Source organism: Alnus glutinosa, chromosome 13, assembly GCF_958979055.1.
Source record: "Alnus glutinosa chromosome 13, dhAlnGlut1.1, whole genome shotgun sequence".
Taxonomy (NCBI): domain Eukaryota; kingdom Viridiplantae; phylum Streptophyta; class Magnoliopsida; order Fagales; family Betulaceae; genus Alnus; species Alnus glutinosa.
In genome coordinates, this window is record NC_084898.1 from 7078079 (window position 1) to 7104277 (window position 26199).

Consider the following 26199-nt stretch of genomic DNA (forward strand, 5'->3'; position numbering starts at 1 on the left):
GGGCCAACAATGGGCCAATTTTTATTTTTTTTTCTTCTTTCTTTCTTTTCTTCCAACTACCTTTTTTTTTTTTGCACATTGAGCAGCTTCTAGCATCTTCTGATTTTCCTTTCCCTTTTTCAACTTTCTAGCATCTTCGTCTAACACAGTACAACAACAAAAAAAGGGAAAACAAGACAAATAAAAACAAATGGACTAAAAAAACGATGGTAACAAGAAACAAAACCAAAATAAGGGAAACTGCAACTCGTGAACAACCGAAGGAGAGTTCATGGTGGAAGAAAAAGGCACAGAGAAATATAAAAAACAACCATCTCAAAACCCATTCAAAACTAGGGGTGGGTATCAGGGGAATCGGGGACGGTAGGGGGTTTTCCGCCTACCGTCCCGACCTTGTCGATGAAGTCGGTAATTTCACCAACTTCTTTCCGACATGGTCTATTTCGATTGCTACCGTCGCCGGTTAACCGGCGAAGGTAACGATCGGTAACCGGTTACAGAGCTAGACGAAAATGAGGGAGGCTTTGCTGTTAGACCGACGAGAAAAATGGCTTCCACGTCGCTAGTTCTGAACGTAGTGGTGGCAACGATGGCGGTGGGCTGGCAGCGGCTCGTTGATCTGATTATTGCTTGGAAAGAGCAAATGAGAAAGACGAAAATGAGGAAGACGAAGTGAGAACTGGTTCTGTACTTCTGTTTGGCAAGTGAAAACGCAAGACGACTCGGTATGAGTCTGCAATTTCCACATTTCGAGAAACTTCTTTGCTTCCCTTAAATACCCTTGGACAAGCAAAATCAGTATGAACTGCTCATAAAGGTTTAAGGGCAAAATGGGTATGAAATTTTTTAATCTGGGCTCAAGACGAAGACACATGCAGTAGGTGGAGTATAAATTTTTATAATTTATTTTTAAGTAGGCTGCAGCTAGTTTTTATAGGTAATCATGGAGAAAAGTAGGTTGTAGCTTGGAATGTGGAAATTGCAGACTCATTTATATCTTGAACCCGCTGGGTCAATGACCTAAAGTTCTAAACCTTTCCTTCCCAATTCCCATGCCAACACTAGGCTTGTCAGTCAAGAGAATACTTTCATGATAATGGGCAATTGGGCATCAGAAATGCGGTACAGCTAGCTAAAAAGGTTTTTTTTTTTTTTTTAAACAAAAGTTTTATCCATCTCTTGTTACAAAAATAAAAACATGAAGAAAAAAAATAACCAAGCCATACGGTTGTCATGAACAAAAACATGAAAAAGTTTTATCCAACTAACCATGTATATACAGTTATCATGAAAAAAAAAATCACTTTAAAAAACAAAATTATAATTATAATAACAATAAAAATTAAAAACACATTCTAAATAATACAAAAGATACTATATAACAATTAAACTTAACTTTAATATCCATACTTCTCAAAACACAAAATAAATACTTTAGTGTACATATTAAATAGTAAATAGCAACATTCGATTTGATCACTTCAATTTTCAAATTAAACTAAACAACATTCTATTCCTTATTTCCTTTCAATTGATACCTGTAATTATAAAAAAATCAAAACATAAGCATAGTGATCAATCAAAAAATACTACAAACTAAATATTAAGTAAAATAAAAATATGGAAGAAAAAAAAATACCATTACCTGAAAAAAGACATCATTCGACAAAGTACATCTTCCAAGCCCTTAATCCACGTCATATGTGATGGAATTGGACATTATTTCTACCACAATAAATTATTTAAAGAATTAATAAAATCAATGAATAATTGAAACAATTAACAAAATATGAAATTTATTTTGTTACCATTACCTGAATCAAGTTTGTAGCTCTCTTCTTCTTCAATGTTAGACAGATATGACTCATGTGCACTAATGAGAGAAGATCTCAACCAATTTTGAGTACATACAAGAGCCTCAACTGTTTTTGGAGCCAAGAAACTCCGATAAGGATCTATCACGCGACCCCCAGTGCTAAATGCTGACTTAGAAGCAACCGTGGTAATTGGAATTGCCAATACATCTCGCGCTATCTCAGCGAGGATTGGAAACTTTGTCGAATTTACCTTCCACCACATTAAAATATCAAAATTTTCACTAGGTGTCTCAACATCCTCCAAAAAATATTGTTCTATTTCTGTCTTACATTACATCAAATTTCGAGACGCTCGAAATGAATGAAAATTCTGTAAAAAAAGTAGTTCTAGACCTAGAACTACCAACTAATGTTGTACCACTCCGCACTTCATCATTTGATAATATAGACCCACTTCCAACATTTTTAGAACCACATGAGTAGTGCTCATATAACCGACCCAATACCCACTTCAGTTGAGAGTCAATTCTTTCCGCTTTCTCAGCCCCAAAACTAAGTCAGAACCAATATTCCAAACTAGCCATCTTATAACGTGGATCAAGCAAACTAGCCACAAATAACAACGGGTTAATCTTTTCAACATCTCCCCAATACTTATCATATTTCACTTTCATTCTGTTCGCCATGGTATTCAACAACGGATCACTACTTTCAGAATATTCTGTCAAACATGAATAAACAGAACAAAGCACATCGAAATATAAGTTGGAAGTTGAATGCAAGGAACTAGAGATTTGCATTGCGACATCATAAAACACTTGCAAGAACTTAATAAAGTGACGAATATTATACCAATCATCATCTGTCGGAGAACCCAACCCCTTTTTTCCTGCACCATCCCCGTACAAATAGTTTAAAAAATGTCCATCTTCATCTATCATAAGTTCAAATGCCCTTTGGTACTTCTCTGTCACCTTCAACATGGTATAAGTAGAGTTCCATCTAGTAGGAACATCAAGTGTCAAGGAAGCATTGCACTCAACATTTTTTCTTTCTGCACAAGACTTAAAGAGGACCAATCTTTGGGGGGAGGACTTCACATACTTCACCATATTTCAGATTTTTATGATTGAATCATCAACATTTTTCAAACCCTCATGCACAATTAGATTAAGAATATGTGCAGAACACCTCACATGAATAAACTCATGATGACAAACAACTTCCTTATTGGCCATAGTTCTTTTTTTAAATCAATCAATTGCAGTATCATTAGCACTTGCATTGTCAACTGATATTGTCAATATCCTATGAATACCCCATTCAACCAAACACTCTTCTAATTCCCTTGCAATTGTTTGCCCCTTATGATCTGCCACTTGACGAAATGCTAATATCCTTTTGTGATATTTCCAATTAGTATCAATGAAATGTCCAGTGATACACATAATTCATATTCTAAATTGAAGTCCATGTGTCAGTAGTCAAGCGAACCCTTTGACCAGTCATAAAAAATGTGTTCTTCAGTATATTTTTATCCCTTATATACAGTTTGACACAATCCTTCATTACTGTATATCGAGAAGGAACCTTAAATCGAGGCTCAAGAACCCTGAGTAATTTCTGAAATCCCTTTCGCTCCACGGTCATAAAAGGCATTTCATCAACAATAATCATTTTCACAAAGTGTCTCCCTAATAACCTTCTCAGAATACTTGGCAATCATGAGGTTGTTACCACTACCACCCTGCCCGGCTTCAAAAGTGAACTTAGATTGAGACCTATCCTGTTTAGATTTTAGGCTCTTGTACTTTTGGCATGAGTTCACATGATACAGCATAGATGAGGTGCCATTGATTTTTGGATGACATTTATAAGGAGTCCCACAGTAATTGCAATGTGCCGCAGGATCATCATCAATGGTACTTTTATCTCTAGTGAAATGGCCCCATGCTGCAGATTTGTTTGAAACATTTCTTTTTTTCCTAGGGAGTGGTGGTCGTCCACCACGACCATGACCACCAACTAGCATACATCCAGCAGCAGATGTTTCTATATCCTCAATCTCTATGGGAGTCACTGGAGTGTTCAGAGGAGAAGATAGATGACAAGAAGCACTATCCAATGAAGGTGTGCCTAGAGGTGAATCCATTTGTAATTGATTAACAACTAAAAATTAATAGTATTTTTTATTATGGTGAACAAACCTAATACACTATTTTTTATTTTTTTTTTGAAAGAAAAATATCATTAAAAAATGTAAAGCGCAGTTAAGTACACAAGGAAACATGATGCACTAGAAAATCATTAAAATAAGCTATATATATATATATATAATAATAAGAAAAAAAAAAAAAAAAAAAAAAAAAAAAAAAAAGCTATATAAAATACAATCAAAATAAAAATAAAAAATAAAAAATCATTAGATCAATATTGATTAACAATATTTACTGTTAAAACATATCATACTATTTTAACACAGAGTCATGGGTTAACAATAAATTTAAAATATTTAAGCCTTTTACAATATCACAAGATGTTAATTCATGACAAAAAAAAAAAAAAAAAAAAAAGAAGTTGAGATTGACAATTTGACACACTGCATGAGGGATTGACACTGCGTGAAAAGTAAAAAAAATTGAGACTTGCGCGTCCAGAGTCGCCCACGTCGCACAGCTCCAAAGAGGATGGTGTGCCAGTCTAGTGTATGATGCTCAATACTCATGTATTATTAAAAGAATAAAAATAAAAAATAAAATAAAAAAAGGTAAAAGACTAGAAAGTTTTTATCCATGGACGAGTCCTTTGTTTTTTTGTTTTGTTTTGTTTTTAAAGTAACATTGTTTTGTACAACATGCTTGGTGAATGAGGCAAGAACAAAGAAAAAGGTAGATTGGGAGTCATGGTCCATGGACGAGTCAAACATTGCTGCATAGTTTTCCTTTGTTTTTTTTGTTTTTAAATTAACATTGCTTCGTACAACATGCTTGGTGAATGAGACAAGAACAAAGAAAAAGGTAGATTGGAAAGCTCAACTTCTCTACCTAAGGCGTGTCAATCTTAAAAAGCGTGCACAGTTTGGTAAGTTGGCAACAACTATGAAGACATTAGACGTGTGTTTTAAGTTAACAAAAAATAAGACATAAAGCTTCAAAAAAACAAAAAGAAGAAGAAGTGGAAACAAAGCATGCATAAAAGAAGAAAGGATTCTGTTACCTTCAGACTGCATCACGGCTAAAGAAGAAGAAGAGGAAACAAAGCATGCATAAACGAAGAAAGGATTCTGTTACCTTCAGACTGCGTCACGGCTCGGCAAGAGATTGAAAGAATGACTTTCAGAGTTTGGCAACCGCAAGGGAGAATAGAAGAACAAAGAAGGCATGTTTATAAAAGTTTCAGGTTAGGTTAGGTTTTTGAGTTTTTTCTAAGTGATGAATATATATAATGCGGTGAGGAGTCCAGAACTAAGAAGGCGTGTGTTTTACTCTTTGTAAACGCAAAACGGTGCTGTTTTTATTATATAATTATTTTTTTTACAGAAATAAGATTGACGGTTCGGTCAGTGCGAAAACCGACTTCCCGGCATCCATTTGCCTACCGACAGAACCGATGTCGGTAGCTAAATTAGTACCGCCTTCCGGCCGCCAGTTGTCGGTGGTGGCTCAGTGTTGGCGCGGTGACGAACGGTGGGCGGCCGGTGGGCGGCAGGCGGCCGATCTACACAGGACTATTCAAAACCCATCTCAAAAACCATCTCAGAAATAGAAAAATAAAAAACCCAAACCCAAAATTGGCATTTAAGGAGAAATCCTTATCCAAAATCACAGATAAACGAGTGATGCTGTAGGTTGCCAGACAAGCAGTCGACGAAGCTGGAAACAGCGACGGAGATCGGTGGTGAGGGGCAGTACGACTGTTGAGGGGAAAAGAGAGAGAGAGAGAGAGAGAGAGAGAGAGAGAGAGAGAGAGAGAGAGAGAGAGAGAGCAACTTACCTGGCGGTGGTTTAGAGAGAGAGAGATAGTCGAGTGAGAGAACTAAGAGAAGTCAAATAAAATTTTAGTGAAAAATAAAGTAGCGCCAATATTAATAGATCCCGCCTAAATTTTTGCCAAAATGGATCGTTTATGTATCAACATCGACTTTAGTCGACGCTGATGTAAACTTATCAGCGTCAACACCTAAAAGTCAACGCTGATACTCGTACTATCAGCGTCGACGAGTGTAAGTCGACGCTAATATTAATTTTTATATTTTTTAATTTATACAATTTAATAATTGTTTAAACCTATTATTTTTTTAAAAAAATAATAATACATATTTAATAATAGAATCTTATTAACATTTTAGAAAAATAAAACCTATAAAAGAAATCATATTTAATTAAAGAAATTAATCATATTTATTATATTTAATTAATATTTCGATCGAACTCAATAGATCTTGCACTATCCTTGTGAACTAGTTCGATCGATCGAAAAATGCATTAGGATCGATCAAATGTTCAATCGAACCTTCAATCATGTCAAGTTTGATTAATCCATTGATCTTATCACGATTGATCAGATTAATGCATTGAAATCGATGAAATGCATTGAAATCGATGAAGTGTTCAAACAAATATTGAATTGTGTAAAGTTATATCAATCATTGATCGTATTACAGTCGATCGACGATCGGACTAATACACTAGGATAGTACAAATTCCTTAGAGTTCAACCGGTCATACTAATACACTATGGTTGATAAGACATTTGATCAAACCTTCAACTATATCAATTAAATCACATGTCTATAAAAGTGTACTTTGAGAAGCCATCGATTAGTCAGTGACTTGGGTAATTTGAGTATTGAGCACCTCTATTGATGGATTATCATAATCCATATAGTTTAATCAAACTTGACATAATTCAAAATTAGATCGGACGTTCGATTGAATCTTGAATTATGTCAAATTCGATCGATGCTAAATAAGATCATAGTTTATTCGATCTTACAAGGATTGGATTAATGAATTAGTATCGATTGGATGTTCGATCAAACCATTAATCGTGTCAAGTTCGATTGATCATTCGATTGGATCATGATCAATCAAATTGATCTTATAATGATTAATCGGACTAATACACAAGCATAAATAATACAAAATCCATAAATGCACTATGATAGATAGGATGTTCGATCAAACTTTCAATTGTGTCAAGTTTGATCGATCAAACCAATGCGTGAGAATCAATCAGATTGATCTTATCATTATTGATTGGACTAATGCACAAGGATCTGACTACCTAGGCGACGTCCGGACGGTAGCTGAGGGCATCCAGACGGACAACTGTGCAAGCGGCTTTCCTAATTCGCACGATATTCTTTTCTGAATAGGGTCGCATCTGGACAGTGTTGCCCTAGCGTCCGGACGGTTGCCGTTTAGCTGCACGCAATTTTCATATCAAGGCTTAAGGCTAACGTCCAGACAATTGAACTGATGCACGCAATTTCCATATATAAAGCTTGAGCATCCGAACCATGAAGACTGACGTTTGAACGGTTGAACTTTGTATGCACAACTTGCCTTATGAAGGAGAGCATCCGGACGGGAACACACATCGTCCAGGGTTGCAGTTGTCTTCCCATATCTGTGTTTTGGAAAGAAATCTTTCAACCTGTTGAACACTGAAAGGCGTCTGACCGTGTTGCTGAGACGTCCGAACAAATGCAAGCTGGAACAGTTCGAAGGTTCTCGACACAGAGGAAGGTCCGGACGGAAAGTTCTCGTCGTCCGAACAGATGATGCTTGGACAGTTGAGCGTCCGGACGAAATATCACGTCGTCTGGACAGATGCAAGGGATCCGAATTCTCTGACTTGGAATCTGTATAGAATCTTCTAAAAACATATCTTTGAATATGAAGACTCTGAAAATACTGAAACCCCGATAAAAAGCATCATTACGTGGAAGTGATTTTGTCTAACAAAATAGAGTCAATTACAAACCAACAGAAGGGACAAGCCTTACATCTTTCCATGTACGAAAATGAACTTCTATCGTTGGTCACGACGGTTCAAAAATGGCGGCCCTACCTTTTGGGTCGTTCCTTCAAAGTAAAAACAAACCAACAGGCTTTAAACTTTCTCCTAGAGCAGCAGGTGGGAACTGTTTTGTAGCAGCGTTGGCTCTCAAAACTTATTGGCTATGATTTTGTCATTGAATACACCCGAGGCAAGGAAAACAAGGTTACGGATGCCTTGTCTCGTCAGCATGAAGATGCCTTGAGCTCCGAGGAACTATCCCTTTCCTTCTCCTTCCTAGATATCCGATTTACAGACTTCTTACACTCAAGATCCAGACACTACCACCTTGCTCGTTAATCTCCAAGAAGGCCACCCTTTGTTGAGTTTCTCACTACAGCAGGGCCTCATCTTGAAAAAGGCTCGTTTGTGGATTGTGAAGGGCTCCTCTTTTCAAGCCCAACTTCTGGAATACCTCCATTCCAACCCAACATCTGATCATTCCAAATATCATAAAACTGTTCAGCAGGCTAAGCTTGACTTCTACTGGAAAGGGATGCGCAAAGACATCAAAAAATATGTCAACGAGTATGAAGTTTGTCAAGTTAATAAGCACGAGAATGTTCATCCAGCAGGGTTACTCCAGCCCCTGCCTATCCACTCTCGGATTTGGGTGGATATTTTGATGGATTTCATTGAAAGCTTACCCCTTTCCCATGGCTTCATTGTTATTTTTGTGGTTGTTGACCGTTTCTCTAAATACAGTCACTTCCTTCCCCTGTCTCACCCATACACAGCCTCCATTGTTGCCCATGTTTTCCTTTCTCATATCTTCAAACTCCATGGCATGCCCCAGACCATCATCTCTGACCGTGACCCTCTGTTCACCAGCACCTTTTGGCGTGAGTTATTCCACCTCCAAGGCATTTCACTAGCCTTCAGCTCCGCCTACTGTAAAGACCAAGAAAAATAAATAGGGAATTTACTGTTAATAAATTATATTTATTTAATAGGATGAGACTAATAATAATTTCTAAGGAGATAAATTTATATAATTGGAGTAAAAATGAGTTTCAGTAAATAAATAATTAATTGCATCAGTAAAAATGTAGTTAAAATAAATATGGGGTCAAATATTAATTATTAAAAGATAGAGTTTTAATATAGTAAGGTCCTAGTGTAATTTATGAAAGTTTGTGCATTTAAATAAAAAGGTAATCTCACTTTGCCACATGTCACAACCCAGTTGGTTGGGGTGGATTTCAATATCTCCTCCCAACCACTCATGTCACCTTATCACATTTCTTTTTTCTTTCTCTTTCCTCTTTCTTTCTTTTCTTTTCATCTTTTCTCTCCCATCCCTTTCGTGGACAGCAGCCCTCTCCCCCTTTTCTTTTCTTTTCTTCCTCTTTTCTCTCCTTCTTCCACTCTCTTCTTCACGCGCGATCTCTCACTCTTCCCTCTCTTCTGTTTTCTTCTCTTCACCTAGCACACACACAACATAAAGAGTGATTCCACAAGAGAAATATTGTGATTGTGAGAGGTCGTCTGTGAGGAGAGACTCGACCGTTGAAGAAGAAAATGGTAATTTTCGGTCAAGTACATCAAGGAAGGTAAAATACCTAGCTTTCCTTCATATTTTCGTTTACCCATTGATTATTAAGCATGGAAACCATATTAATGTTTAGGAATTGATTTTAGGTTTTCATTTGAGTGTTGATTATTGAGGATAATCGAATGGGTATTGTTGTGGTGAAGTGGGTTTCGGTTTTGAGAGATTATAGGTGATTTTTGGGTTGTTTGTAAAGGCATTTTGTCCATAGAGGCTAGAATGATATGGTTTGAAGCTTTTCTTTATAGTTTCATTATAACCATTGGATTAGAAGCTTGAAATTAAATTGTTTGTAGGAATTTTAATTGGGTCTGAAATTGGGGTTATACTTTGGGGTTTTCATGAATTGCTAGCCGAATGGGTATTTGATTTGCTAGAATGTATTTAGTTTTGGATGATGTAATTTTAATTAAGTTGGCTTGTTATGGATTGTTGGGTGTTTATTACTCTTAGGATGCTTTCTTGAGCTTTGTTGATGAAGTTTGAGTTTTGATGGGTTGTGTTTTGAGGTTGGATTTGTGAATGGATTAATCCAAATGAATGGCTAGATTTGATTGTTAAGGCATACCGAATGAGGGTTGGATTTGGGGCGTTTGCTATGTTGGATTGATATTGAATTTGAGTAATTGTAGGATTGGTCTCCATAGAGCTTATTGCTGCCAAATGTTGACTTTTGGGCATGTGTATGAGTTGTGACTTAGGTTGGATCCCTTACTTGTATGGATATGTTGATTATGCATTAGTAATGGGTTTTGATGAAATTCAAATATAGTTTTAGGATTGTAAATTGATGATTATGTTAGCTTATAATTAGCACTTTATTGTACGTTGTTGATGTTGGATTGCAAATTGATTTTGAGGAGTGTTTTTGGTTAAAATCAAAACTGGTTTGGAGTGGTAGTTTAATAAGGGATGCTTAATGATTATTTGTTAGGAATTTGGTAGATAGTTGTGGTTTGTGAGTGTTGGAATTTTGGTGGTTTGATGCGAAGGAAAATCTTGGCACAATTGATGTTGTATTTTAGGGTTTAACTTGATGATTAATAGTTTTCGAGTTTTGGGGATTGTATGGGCTAATTTTGTAAAGACCAAGAAAATAAATAGGAGATTCATCAATTAATAAATTGTATTCATTAATAGATGGGCTTAATAATTATATTCTAGATAATAATAATGGTTTTATCGAAATAAATTAAGCTTAAGGTAAAATAATAGAAAGAGTAATAATTATTATAGTGTGGTTCAAATAAATATGGGGTCAAATATTAATTCTAAAATGATAGAAATAATATAAAATGGAGTCCTAATGTAATTTACATAAGTTGGGGCATTTAAATAAAATGTAATCCTCTTTGCCACGTGTCCGCATTTGGTTGGCTATGAGAAGATAACACTATCTTCTCCCAACCACTCACACATGGACACATGTCCCACTCACCCTCTCTCTTCCTTTTCTCTTCCTTTTTCCTTTCTTTTCTTTTCTTTTTCTCTCCCTTTTTCGGTGGACAGTAGCAGCCCTTCTCCCTTTTTCTTCTTTCCTTTTCTCTCTTCCCTCCCCCTCACTCACGCACACTTCATTTCTTCCTCTTTCTTTTCCTTCTTCTTCCCACTCAGCCGAACCACCTCTCCCTCTCTTTTCTCTTCTTCTTCCTTCGGTCACGCCTGAACTTGCAACACCCAAACCATTATTTCTTCCTTCTCTTCTCCCTTAGTCTCTCTTGTCACGCACCTGTTGACTCGTGAGAGGGCTTGAGCCGTGAGGGAGCTGCTGAGCTAGAGGATTTTCTGCAGAAAATTTGAGAGGAAAAATGCGAAAAATGTAATGGTGAGATTTCCCCTTCCTTTGGTTTTGGATTTCGGTTTTATTCTCTGATTTTCTGCAAACCATAGGTGTTATTTTGGGGGTTTGATTTGGATAATAATCTAGGGTTTAAATGGGTATTAGTTGTATTTATAATTTTAGGTGTAATGGTAATGAAAATGGAGTTTGATTTGAGTTTTGTTGAGATAGAAGAAATCTAGGGTTCTAATGGGTGTGGTAGCCGAATGGGTCTTCTCTTTGGGTTATTGTAGATTTGTAATTTCTGAGTTGGAAGTGGTAGGTTTTTCTTCTGGGCCTTTAAAGCTACTGACTTGGGGGTATTTTAGTGGAATCTGAATTGGGTTGTTAGTGTTCTTGAAGTTGGTATTGAAATGGTGGTCATTTTGTTAGTAGTTGGGTGTATTTTGATTGAATTCGAAATTAGGAGCTATGCTTTTGGGTGTGTTTATGGTTGATTCATATTAAGTGTTGATTTTCTTTAGGATATAAAATTGAGGTTGGCTTAGATGATTGTGGCTTATGATTATTGGAATTGTAGAGGTGTGATGTGAAAGAAAATCTTGCCATATTTGATTTGGTGTTTTAAGACTTGGCTTGGTAATTTATGGATTGAGTTTTGGAGAAGGTATGGGCTAGTTTTGATGGGTATCGTGAGGGGATTCAAATCTGATTTTTCTTGATTGGTAAATTGTGGTTTATTGATGAAGGTTGTAATTGATTTTAAGTTGTTTGTTTAAGAAATTAACTCTGTGTTGGATTTATCGATACCCATTGGTTGAGACTTTAATGTGATATTGAAGAATGTAATTGTTAATGGTTGATGCTAGTCGTTGTGGAAGATTGGTAGAAGGAAATTCCAATTAAAGGAGATTGATCTTGTTATGTAAAGGATGGATTTCACTTGTGTTTGATAAATAACCATGAATGTTGAAGGTGTGATTATGGGTGATTATTGGCCCTATTGCTTGGTAATATTAATAACTAATAATTGGTTAATGTGTTGTAGAATGATGATTTCTAATTATGTAGTTGAGAGATCTTGTAGGAGTTGATTGAATTATGGTTTATGGTGATTGTAAAGAAGGTACCAAATGGAGTGACTTTTGTAAGAAGTGTTGGTCTTCTTTGATGTTTGATTTCTAGGGAATGGGATTAAGTTGAGGTTGTTTTTAAAAGATAGTTAAAATGAAATTTTGAACCTAACAATAGCAAATATGTTGTAATAGAAAGTAAAGGCTTAAACCAAATAGTAAAGTAATTAAATGAATTAGGTTTAAATATTGTATGTGTATATGAATATACATGTCGATGGCTTAAATATATATATATATTGCTAATTTAGTAAATGAATGACAAACTATAAAAGGATTAACAATGATAAATAATTGAATTCCTTGCTATAGTTTATTTAGGTGTTTTGGTTATGTAATGAGATTTTAGATAATGCCCTTTATAGAGTTGGATTGTTTTGATTAGTCTCATGTTATAGTCCTAATAAGATCTTCGGGTAGTGACAGTAGGTATAAGTGGGATAAATAGATCATAGTCTTGGTACTTGGTAAAAAATGAGGAATGTAAATAAAAGCATATAAGTAATGGATAGAATATATAAAGATTATAAAATGTAAAATAAGGTTATGTCCTAAACCTAAACTACTTCGGTGGTTAATAAATTATAGATATTAAGTACTAAAGATAATGGTTAAAATGTGAATGCCGTAGATCGGTAAATTATCCAATTAAATAACCTTAAGACAAGAAAAATAAAATAGCGGTATTATGGGAATACCTATGAAGACTTTAAAGTCAAATAGTATTGGAACCTTATGATAATGTGACTTAATAATAGTAAATAAACAACTATAAGACTTATAGTTAATAACAATAATAGATAAACTAATGAATATAGTAAATACAGCCTTGTATTAATAAACAAATATATCATTAGAACCTAAACCTAAACGTTAACTTAATAATAGTTTAGGATACCTAACTAGCCTTAGAAGCGGATTACGCAACGTGTGAGCACGTGGGTAGTGTACGTGTCATAAAGTATAGAGTTCAATAACATAGTCTAATGTTACTAATGTTTGCAGGATAGTGTCTGGATTGGAGACTTTAATGGGTTCTCCAATGTAGAGTTCGAGTCATGTGTCCAATGTAGCCAAGGTGAGTATTCTACTCACTGAGAAGTATTATTTTTGTATATGATGAATTGCAAAATATATATTGTTTTATAAATATGAACCAACTGTATGTTGAATATATCTGTTTTGGATGATTTGAGTACTTTTGAATATCTTGAAATTATGATGATGTTGAAGTATGCATATGATATATGGAGTTTGAATAAATGGTGTGACTCTAGGATATGGATGGGGATTTTTGTAGACTAGGATTGCATTTTAAATGATTGAGTTTTTAGTGTGAGTTATAAAGGGGGACATGATGCATTGCGTGCTTAATTGCACAGTCTTGAGTTACGACTCTATGTTAATGGAGATGAAGATTCTATGATAACGTGGGTGACGACCTATGTTAAAGGAAGTGATGATTCAATGTTAATGTGAGTTTCGACTCTATGTTACCCGAGCCTCGGCTCATGATACAAGCATGTGCATACATATAGTATAGTGTGTCAGTGAGTACTGTTTTTATGATATGTATATTTCTATTTGCATGATTTAAAGGCATCGAGCTTTAGTATACCTAGATTGTACGCTACTGAATTGGGTAATGTAAGTGTCTCTTGACATGAAGTTACCTATATCTGGCAATACTGTTTCTTTGTATTACTGAGTAAGATGCCATTGTTTTATGCTTGATGTACCTAGACTGTACGCTACTGGATTGGGTAATGTAGTGTCTTTTGACATGAAGTTATCACATCTGGCAATGCTGTTTCTTTGTACATTTGAGCCACCATTATTTTATGCTTGATGTACCTAGACTGTACGCTACTGGATTGGGTAATGTAAGTGTCTTTTGACATGAAGTTATCACATCTGGCAATGCTGTTTCTTTGTACATTTGAGCCACAAAATACAATAGTTTTATAGGAGGTGAGAAGATATGTAGTTGTTTCCAAGGTGGGATGACTGGAACTTCTATATGTGTTCCCAGCTACATAGTATGTTTTAAATGTTTTCTATTAGTCGATGTTTCCTAAATCAGCTATGGGGATTTTCAAACAAAAGTTTATGAATTGGTAACTGTTATAGTGTACACAAGACTAAAAATGAAAAGTTGGTTCTTTGTGAAAACTCAGTGAATAGTATACCTTTGAGGTCTTAGTGTATTATTTATGTTAAGGTGGTGGGTTCATAATTCCACCTATACGGATGTGGCAAACCCCTACAACCGTATAGATGTAGTTTCTTTGGCTGCAGGTATTTTGGTCGTAATTAATGATGTTGTAGAAGTGTACTTGAGATATTATGACTGAAGCTCGCCGCGACAGTTGTAATTGTCAGACCATGGGTTGTCCACTATTCTATAGGTTTGTTTATGGCTTGTGACGTTTGTGTCACTTGTTATTGTATAAAGCCATTTATGTTATGTATTTATTATGAGAAAAGACTTAAACAGATAGATGTAATATGTCTCTTTGTTTATGATTATTTGTAATAAAGGTTTATGTTATGATTTCCGCTATTTAGGTTTATGTTTTCCGTTGCATCGATGGATAGATGTTATACTCTGATTATCAGGTACATATTATGGGATATGTACATATGTTGGCTTTGCGACATATCATCGTACCACTATGAAGATCCATTTATATTTTAAAGGATTAATGATTATGAAATGTTTTGTTAAAAAACAAAAAATGGGTCGTCACAAATTTTGATGAGTGTTTTAATAGATTCAAATCTAGATTTTTGGATTGGTAATTTGATGATGTTAATTTATGATTAACTGTTAAGGAATAAGGTTAATACTTGTGATGGATTTTTAGAGAAGGCATGAGGAAGAATTAGTGTATAAAGAGTGTATCAAGACAACATGATAAGTGAGTAAGAGAATGAGTAAACAAAGTAAATGGTAGTTAATGATGATAGTTGTTATGATATTTTGGGTAAAAGATATTAGGTTATTCCCACTTGAGTGAGAGATTGTTCTTGATATGTAAATAAGGATTTTGGCTATGTGTTGGATAAAGTTGAATCGATTAAAGTTAGATTATTTAACATGTTTCATTGGAGTTAAAGAGAAGGAAGGGTCAATTAGTTTTTCAGTCCATACCTTGGTACTAAATGAGGAATAAGATAAAGAATAAAGTGTTGAAGAGAATAGTTTAAAATGGAAATGTCATGGGATTCATAATTTAATCCAATTAGGTCCACAATCTATTAAATTAATTAAGCTCTATAACCTAAACTACTTGAATAGTTAGAAACTAGGAAGAGTAAAAGTATTAAATGGGGTGGTTAAAATGGGAATGTCGTAGAATCGTAAATAGCTTAAAATAACTTTAACACAAAAAATATAAGTTAGTAATAATAATAGTAGGTGAACAAAATAGTAAATATATTTGGGGTTAATAAACAAGATAAAAATGAATCGAGAAACGATGATAACCTAATAATAGTTTAGGACACCTAACTAGAACTAAAAGCGGGTAATGCGACGTGTGAGCACGCGGGTAATCTAAGTGTCATAGAATATAAATTTCATAGTGTAGTCTAACATTATAAGTATTTGCAGGCAAGTGTTTGGATTGGGGACTTCAATGGGTTCTCCAAGGTAGAGTCCAAGTGACCAGAATCCAATGGAATGGTCGAGTCATGAGTCCAAGGCAGCCAAGGTAATATTTTACTCACTGAAAAACTATTATTTTTATGTAAATTAGAATTGCAATATATATATATATATATATTGTTTTGTAAACTCGAACCGACTGTATGATGAATATATGCTTTTGGAATGATTTGAGTAGTTTCAATTATATTCAAATAATATCAATGATGTTATGAAATGATCCATGAATGAAAGGTGTTGAATTGATTTAAAGTGTTTGAATGTGTGTTGCGGTTGGGATTTAAATTATGCAAAGTAGTATGATAAAATTACATGTTGATTGGTTTATCGTATTTGAAGAAAGCATGATTTACAAAGAATAGGAGTATAGAGTTTGAATTGTGAAGTATAAAGCATGAACATAAAAATGAAAGAGAGGGTAAGCCTCATAAGAATGAAAGGGAGGGTAAGCCTCACAATGAATGAAAAGACAATCATGAGCATGCATATCATTGTTTAAATGGTGTGATGTTTTCATGATATAGAATATTGCAGTTTTTATGCTAGACGTATTAGTATGCCTAAGAGTTTTAATGGCAAAGAGCTTATGTATATTGCTATCGTCTAGTTGCATGACTTAAGAACATTGAGTTTGGACGTACAAGGGTATTTTCATTGTTCCGGTATGAGTAATACAGTGTCCTGGGAGTAGGTAGATGGATTGTCGTGGTACATCAGTAAGAAGTGCTTGGATATTAGAGTCTTACTCTAGTAACCGCATGGACAACTATGTGCCATAGATATGAAGTTGTAATGCCCTAGGATTCGGTGTTACCCGTATTCGGGGGATTCGGTGTTACCCGTATTCGGGGGATGATAGTATGCTTGTATTGAAAAGCAAAATGGCATGTTTTAAGCTTGGTGTACTTGGATGTGATGCTATTGGTTGGGATATCAGTGTGTTTTGGGAGTAAGTAGATGGATTGTCGTGGTACATCAGTAAAAAGTGCTTGGATATCAGAGTTTTACTCTAGTAACTACATGGACAACTATGTGCCATAGACATGAAGTTATAATGCCCTGAGCCATGGTGATATCACAGTTAATAACGTTAGATCTATGTGCATTTGAGCTACCAATATAAAAGTATTATTGTAGATGGGTGTGTACGTAGTTGCTTCCAAGCCATTGAAACTTCTACGTATGGGTCCAACTACATAGTATGTTTTAAATGTTTTCTGATAGTCGGTGTTTGCTATATCAGCTATAAGGTTTTCAAACAAAAGTTTATAAATTGGTAGCTGTTATAGTGTACGCGAGACTAAAAAGAAAAAGTTGGTTCATTGTGAAAACTCAGTTAGTTTAATATCACTGAGGTCTCGGTATTATGTATTGAAACGGTGAACTCACTCTTTCACCTATACGGATGTGGCAAACCCCCACAACCGTATAGATGATGTTCATTTGGCTGCAGGTACTCCAGTCGTAGTTGATGGGGTTGTAGATGTGCATTTGAGATATTATGACTGAAGCTCGCCGCAACGGTCGTAATTGCGGGACCATGAGCGTCCTCAGTTTCATAGGTTTTGTTTATGGCTTGTGACGCCTGTGTCACTTGTTATTGTATAAAGCCATCTTTGTTATGTAATTATATTGAGGACAGACTTAAATAGATAGATGTTAAATGGCTCTTGTTATAATTAATTTGTGATTTCCGCTATTAGATTTATGTTTTCCGCTGCATAGTTAGATAGATACCGTACTCTGATTTACAAGATACATATTATGGGGTATGTACCACATGTTGGCTTTGTGACATATCGCCGTGCCACTGTGAAGATCCATTTGTATTTTAAGAGATTAATGTTTATGAAAATTTTGTATAAAAAAAAAAAAAAAAAAAAGGTCGTCACACCTACCACCCCCAATCCGATGGCCAAACCAAATCCCTCAACAAATGCCTTGAAACATACCTTCGCTGTTATTCCAGTTCTAAACCAAAAGAATGGAGCCATTGGTTACCACTTGCTGAATGGTGGTACAACACCAATCATCACTCCTTTACCGGGTTCACTCCCTTTGAGGCAGTCTACAGCTATGCTCCTCCTTCCTTGCTTTCTTATGTGCCAAGTACCTCCGCCAACTTGGCGGTAGACTCTTAGCTCAGGAGTCGGAGCTCCATTATTAACCTTCTTAAGGAACATTTGCAGCAGGCCCAAAATCGCATGAAGCTTCAAGTTGACAAACATAGAACTGGACGGGAATTCTAGATTGGTAGCTGGGTTTATCTCCGCCTCCAATCGTACCGCCAGAAGTCGATTGCCATGCGAAAATCACTGAAATTGTCTCCCAGATTTTTCGGTCCCTTCAAGATATTGTAGCGAATTGGCTCAGTGGCTTATAAATTAGACCTCCCTCCCACTTCCCCCATCCACCCGGTTTTTCATGTCACTTGTTTGAAGGCTAAATTGGTCACCCGCATCACACCTCTGTCTACCCTTCCCCCAGTTTATCTGTATGGAAAAGTTCAACTAGAATTGGCCGAGGTGCTATCCCGCTGTATGGTTCAGAAGCGTGGCCGTGCTGTCACTGAAGTGTTTGTGCGTTGGCAAGGACCTTCGGTAGAGGATGATTCCTGGGAGCTCCTTTGGACATTGCTGGATTGTTATCCTCACCCTGTGGGCAAGGTGCTTTGAAGAGGGGGTATCTGTTATGTGCACTATGAGGAGTCATGCTAGCTGACGTGTCTCCTAGGAATATGGCAGGAAGTTAGTAGAGGATTCTAGAAGAAGATATAGATATTCTAGAACAAGGAATTTGTTATTCCATTTCGGTTATTTATATTTCATTTATGTAATGCGTGTAACCGATTACAGCTATGCAATTCTATTGGAATATATTCTAGCAGAATTGGCTATTTAAAGAAGGCTATAGTGGGTAGGGTAGTAGAATAAGAAAAGAGTATTGAGTAAAGTGTAAACCAGGAGAGATTAGGCCTCTCGAAGAGCACGTATCTAGTATTTTCTCGAAACATTCCATCATGTTAGTCTTCCATTACTCAATCCTTCTTCCCTTTTTTCTTAAAATTCCTCCGATTTCTTCCTACAAACCAGCTGAACCCTTACACAATATTTGGCAATCGGAATAGGTGTCAACATTTTAAGTGTGGTAACGTGGACGACCATAAGAAAGTGGATGGAACCTAGACAGAAGTACCAAGTGAGTTTTTTCATTAACAACATGTACCACCTGTGATAATTTTTGAAACCGATGTGGTTTTTTGATTTCGACCCTAACCACAGGTACCAATTAGGTATTTAACCCTTCTTTTTATAGGTAGAGTTTATATTTATCTTTTGGGATAATTCCATTTTGCCCAATGAATTACCACACATTTTCAACATAGTCCCATGAAGTGACATTCTTAACATTTGGCTACATTGCACTACTTTTTACTTATGAAAAACCCCCTTTGTTAGGTAATTTTCTTCAATCAGACAAAACATTTCATTTTTAGACGTTATATCTCATTAAAAGATTGAAATACCCTCAAATATAAACGTTAAAAACTTAGAAAGAACCAAAATTAAAAAATTAAAACTTAAGAATTAAATAAAAACAAAACTTAAACTTAAACTTTTTAAAAAATAAAAAAAAAAAAAAAAAAAAAATCCTAGGGTTGGTGGCTAGAACACCCCCAAGCCCAAAGGGGGTGGTCACTGGTCAACCACCCTCTCACTGAGTGGATCGCCCACCCCAAAAAATGTCTACCAAAAGAGGGAAAGTCAAAAGGTCTACAAATGTCTCTATGGACAATTTCAATAAATCCTCCACTTCTTGTAGAACAATTCTTTGTGTATTTGGTTTGTTTTCCCTTAATACAATCCACACACACTTGAATCATAAAATCTAGGTTCGGAAGAATCTCATATTTTACTAATATCTCTAATATTTCTTTGGATATATAACTCAGTCATCTATGCGACAAGATAGAGGCATTTTCATTAATCATGCTACTTTTAGTTCCAACATTATGATGCAGGGTTAGAAGGCTTTCGGCAAAATAGCTGTTAAGATTCAATTTATACAAACTATCACATAGATTCCCATAAACAACAAAAGATGCATTTTTAAATAAACTGGATCTTTTATTGCGGAATGTAAAGTAAAAGACATCATGATCAACTAAAAAAAAAAAACCTCAATTTCGAGAAATAAAAGGAACGCGTCATAAAGTGTCGAAAACAAATTTAGGTAACAACTGGTGTCTAGAAATAAACGAAAGGTCCCAATGGTATAACAACTAGAACTCTAACACATATATTCTGAAAATTAAATCTTAAAATTTATTGAATGTAACATAAATTTATTTTAAACGTAATATCAGAGCTAAAGTTATGACGTGCATGATTTTCTTATTATATGTTAATTGAAAACTACTACGAATTGAAGTACTTGCTCTTAATTGACTTGTTCATAACGTAATATATTGCGTTTTCGTGCTATTTGTAATTGGTGCATTAATCTTTCTATTCAATAATTTTAGTATGCATGCATATGAGGGATGGAAATTCTCTTGTAAATCACGTTAATTAATTTCTTTTCTTTTTTTAGTTAATTAATTTCTTTAATTATCCGAATATCAACTTCTTTATTAATTCGTTTGTCTTTAATTTTATGCAAAGCATCAACATTTTACGTAAAACATCACGTCCTTTAATTTATTTATCATATTTCATGCTATTTGTTTGTATTTTATGGCTTATCATTTTGCACCTTATTTGTTTGAAGTGAAGTGTTTTTGGTGGGCAAAGTCAGAAAAGTAAAGGGTGTCAACCTGACAGATGCAAATTTTATTTTATTTTATTTATCAAATTTTTCTAATTACAAGAATATTTTGGATTGGCTTAAAATGTGCATCATATTTTAAGAAGTGAAAAAAGCCTAAAAAGGGGAAAAAAAAAAATAGATAGAGCAACGGACCTCTTCAAGCAACTGACGTTCATGAGAAATGACAAAATAAAGTTAAGTGTCGTTTCTGTAGAAAGTTTGGGCATGTTCAGAAAAGCCGTCGTAAATGTAGGGAATGGTTTAGAAAGAAATGTACGCCTTTAGCTTCCGTATGTTTCGAATCAAATTTTATTGTAGTCCATTCCAATACTTAGTGGATTGACTTAGGTTCTACTGTCTATATATGTTTCTAATTCAATACAGATCTTCCTTATAATCTAGACTTTAAACCCAAATGAAAATTTCAAGAAAACTTCTTTAAATCTTGATTTGAAAACGTAAACACCATAAAACGGTTTCTCTCACTCGACCCCCTTAAGTTATATACCAAGTTGATGGAAATTATGTATGTTTATAAGGTAGAGAGAGAAGCAGGCTAGGTTTTCTTATTCACCTATAACTCCACTTCCCATCAAATTGAGATTAAATAAATCAATGCATGTAAGTTTTATTGGATTCCATCTTAATTTTAGATGGAAATAGAGAATAGAGATGTCAACGCCAGACCACATGAGAGCATGACTTAATTGCGACATCCGTTAATTAGCACTAACACAATTCATCTCCCAAGCTTTTGCTTCTTAATAGAAACTTGGCCTACTTAATTAATTTAATTCCTATTTTGGGACAAATTAACGTTGATGCATGTGGGACTAATCAGCTTTCTGAACTCACCTCTTTCACGTTTTGTAAGGCCATTTATAAAGAATAAGTATATTTACAATTATTTGTTCGAATTTGAGAGAATTCGAATAGGTGATTGTGAGAGACCACTTATGAGACTCACCTGACCAGATAAGTGGTTGGGCAACCCAATTTTTATTTGGTCAGGTGGGTTCTAAAATGGTCTTTCACAATCACATGCTCGAATTCTTTCAAATTCGGACAAATAATTATAAAAGATCCTAATCCATTTATAAATCGTTTATGCACCCTAGTTTTACATATATAATAACACTTTTGATTCTAATGGTTATGATTCTAAGTGTCCCATGTGACTTAAGTACAATTTTAGTAAGTAGGTTTTCAATGATAGGTTTGTTAAATTGATATTTGTCCTAAAAACTTAAGCTGATAAGAAGAGGTAAATTTAATCATTTAATCAATACTTTAACACTCCCCATCACATATAAGCTCAAATTCATTTTTAATAGGTGGGACCCAACACGCGAAATATTTAATTTAAATAGGAGGTAAATGAAGGAGACATGGTTTAAACTCAAGACCTCTACTCTGATACCATATTAAATCACAACTTGTCCCAAAAGCTTAATTAAGATGATAGGATGAAGTAAATGTACGTAGTCATTTAATCAATACTTTAACAGGGTTCTGCCTGAGTTTTGTATCACGGAGGGGGCGATCGACTTATAATTTGGATTAAAATCTCTTTGTACTATGTATAGGTATAGGGTTAAGTCATTAAATACTAATAAATAAGTGAGTGATGCTGCAAAAAGAAAAAATGCTACTATCGAGTCAGTGTTGATAGAGTGAACCGTCGTTGACGTTGGCTGCGAAATGTGGTGGTATGTTATGATTTTAAGTGTCCCACATAGTTTAAGTACAACCCCTTAACCATGTGTATATAAGTTGTTGGGTGCCCTTTTCTTACAAGCCCATTTTGAATGTAAATTCTACATGAGCTTTGTATCAAACACCTTGTCTCCAAAGCCCCTTCCTTTTTTTAAGTACACTTTTCTTTTCATTTGCTTTTCATAGGTGGTTGAGTCAGGATTTTGGGTTAGAGGGTTTTTTTTTTTTTTTTTTTTTTTTTTTTTAACAAAATAAAGTTTTAAAACAAAGTCGTCTGTTCCCAAGATGTGGAGGAGGGCAAATCCACAAAAATTCGGCCCAATGGACATCTTACACATGTCAGGCCTTCTGTTCCCAGCCCAATGAAATTGTTTGACGATGTGTTAACACCCTTGACCCAAAATATCCTCTCTCTCTCTCTCTCTCTCTCTCTCTCTCTCTCTCTCTTTTCTTTTTCTTTTTTTATGTGATTAGGGTGAATTTAATGATTTTTTTTAATTAATATACTTGCACTTAATTTTCTTTAGTTTTTCATTGCACGGGTGTTTCTAATTTTCCAGTTGTTGGGTTCTTTGCCACCAACAGAGATCGAGGTGTTAGGTGTAGGTGAAGGCCACCCTATCTTTAAAAGTGTTACGTGTCCCTTAACATGTAAAAAGCACACGTTTTTTAATAACATGTGCTTCTCAAGTGCTTTTTTAATAGCATTAATAAAATATATATATCCGTTTTACAATTGTTAAATGATACATGACACTTTTAAAGATTGGATTGGAGAAATTCCTACAACTCCATTTGTAGAAAATTATCTTTTTGTTTAGGATATAATTAAATTTCAACATAATTTTTGTTATAAAACTGATAAAAAAAAAAAAAAGATAAAAAAATCTATTTAAATTTAGGTCAAATGAATGAAGTTAAATTAAATTACCCTAATAATTCATTTAATTATTCATTTTGTCTCGGCTGCAATGAACATCAGTTTCATTGTTGATGAAGACATTGAAAATATTATAGTGTTTCCATGAATATGATAATTATGAAATATGTAGGTGCATTTTCATTGGATGTATATATTGTGAATGAAAATGCAAGCAATGAATGAAGTGCTGGTCCTGAAATAAGGAAAGATATGTTATCAGGATGAATATATGATTCATGTTTGTGCACCAATTGCAATTACTGGGAGAATATTTAATAATTAATATGCCTATTATTTTTGTTGAAAATAATTTTTTTGTTAAATCACTTTTTATGTCATTAATTTGAGAAGAGTTTGGGGAATCAACTGGGGAAAGCTCTCTCTCTACTTTCCGCTCAAAGCAATACAAAATGTTTATCAATGCAAGCATTATAGTTGGATTAAAAATAAATTGAATGGAAGCATGATGGTAGTGGATCCCATGCCTTGGCAGTAGGCACATCCTCCTACTATACCCAAATGGCATTGGTATTTTGCCTCTTGTGAGGCCTTTCTTGGTTATGTTTTGTGCCTTTTTGTGTTTGTTTTGTGGTTCTTCCCTCAAATAAATCGGTGTCTATTCGTCACATCATCTCTTTCGATTGCTGCTCTCTCGTCAAATTTGGAGTCCAAATCTTAGATCTTCCAAGCTAGATCTGCTATCCTCGATCTACCCTCACTGCTCATTGCCACCATTGTTCCAGATTTGAAATTCTCTCCAACCTGATTAAGTTGGGCTTCAGGTTCATTACCTCACATGCAGATTGCGGTTCAGTTACTTGTATTTGTTTTTTATTTGTCTAGTTTGAGTTTTTCGGTTCAGTTACTTGTATTTGTTTTTTATTATTATTATTATTATTTATTTATTTTTAGTTGTTATCGTCTGTACTTTGTAGTAAATTTATAGATTAAAAAAAACAAAAGAAAAAGAAAGAGTGAGAACACTTCGGGAATATTTGTACATAGCTAGAACTGAGAGGTAGTTGTAGCTCCATTCCAAGTCCAAGCTCTACCAATATATATTACCTTCTAGGGTTATTTTATTTTACTTTATTTTTTTTATAATATTAATATATTAAATGATCAAATTGATCATATTTTTATTAGCTGCAATTTTTTAGAAAATTATTAATTTAATATGATATAAGTTCAAACTCATTTTTAATAGGTGAGGCTTAATACGTGAGGCTTAATACGTGAGTTTGAACTTACATGTAAGAAGAGCGTTAAAATATTAAATAAATGATTAAATTTATCTTTTCTTGCTCCTTTGAACTTTTAGAAAAAGTAATGATTTTTGAGATATTTTTTTTGATTTTACCGCGTAAACTATTTATGAATATGAAAAAGTTTTCAAGGGTAACACCATAGTTTCCTCTCTCTTAGCTCTCTATTCTCCTATAGTGAGAGACTATATGAGAATAGAGAGCTAAGAAATGGGGTGTTAAAAAGTCAAAAATAGGATCCAGTGAATAGTAATGGAGGCCAGCTCAAGTTACTCCAATATAATTAAAAAAAAAAAACAAAAAACCTACTTCGATATTCCTCACCAAAATCTTTGACGTGCAGTAATTAATAGTCATCTCTACCTTGCAAAAAAGGGCGACTTAAGCAGTTTAAAAAGTAATTTTTAATATATAAAAAGTTAAGTAAAATTAGGTTCATTAAGTAAAAAACTTCATAAAAACAAAAAAAAAAAAAAACTTTTTTTTTCTTAAAAAATCTAAAACTGCATTTTGAGATAGTTTGAAAATAAAGTTTTTTTTTTCTTTTAAAAAATTATTTGAAGCTTTTTTGAAAAAATTACACATAATCTCCTCAAACTACAATCTCATTGTCAATATCTCCCTTAATAACAAAAATATCCTTCATAAAATTACTAAAATAAAAAAAAAAATTATTAAAAAAATCTAGTATAACAAAAATTTATACAAAAATAAATAAAATAAAATAAAAATGAAATAAAATAAAAAGGGGTTTTCTTCTCTCTTTTTTCGTTTGTTTTCATTTTTTCAGTTATTTTTTTTATTTCTTTTTCCTTTTTTTAATTTTCGTTTTTTCTTTAATTTTTTTTAATTTGTTTTTTAAAAATTTATTTTTTAGTTTTTAGTTTTATTTTTTATTCGAATTTATAAAAACACTTTTATCTTATTGAAAAAAAAAAATTAAAGTTATTTTTGTCTTTTTGATGCTCTTAATTAGAGTTTTATGACAGTACTCATCAACCGTACTAACCTACATAGGGGCCAGGGGGGCCCTGCCCCTACAAGCCCCAAAATTTTTCCCCAATTTCTTTTTTTTAAAAAAAAAATAATAAATTTAATCCCTAATTTTTTATTTTTTTAGTTGATCCCCAAATTTTTTTTTTTTTCAATTTAGCCCCCTCATATTCAAAAGGTTGGGATCTGCCACTAGATGAGAGTGTAGTGAGTAATGATATACATCACCCAATTATTTTCCATCCCCTCAAAGTTTATCTGCGTGATCTCTCTAAAAAAAAAAAAAAATCAATTTTCATGCACCAATTGTCCCATCAGCCGTATTGCCACATCGGCCGTGTCGTGCCTAAGAGTAGAGACCTGGAAGGAGTAAGATCCAATGGCCTACATTTTGCCGCGACTTGACATTAGAGACTCCAACACGCCACGGAAAGGTGTGGCAGAACGCAGGCTACTGGGCACTAGCTATTAACTGGTAT

At 34.4% G+C, this 26199-nt stretch overlaps 1 long non-coding RNA gene across 2 annotated transcripts; it reads left to right on the forward strand.

Moving 5' to 3' along the window:
* The first annotated feature begins 10938 nt into the window (after nt 1–10938).
* LOC133854776 (uncharacterized) lies at nt 10939–17714 on the forward strand. Of its 2 annotated transcripts, XR_009896852.1 has the most exons (5): nt 10939–11257; nt 13351–13423; nt 14623–14753; nt 15962–16061; nt 17448–17714. It is a non-coding gene; the product is annotated as an uncharacterized LOC133854776 (long non-coding RNA). The 2 variants fall into 2 exon arrangements; XR_009896851.1 differs by lacking the exon at nt 14623–14753.
* The last annotated feature ends 8485 nt before the right edge of the window (nt 17715–26199 follow it).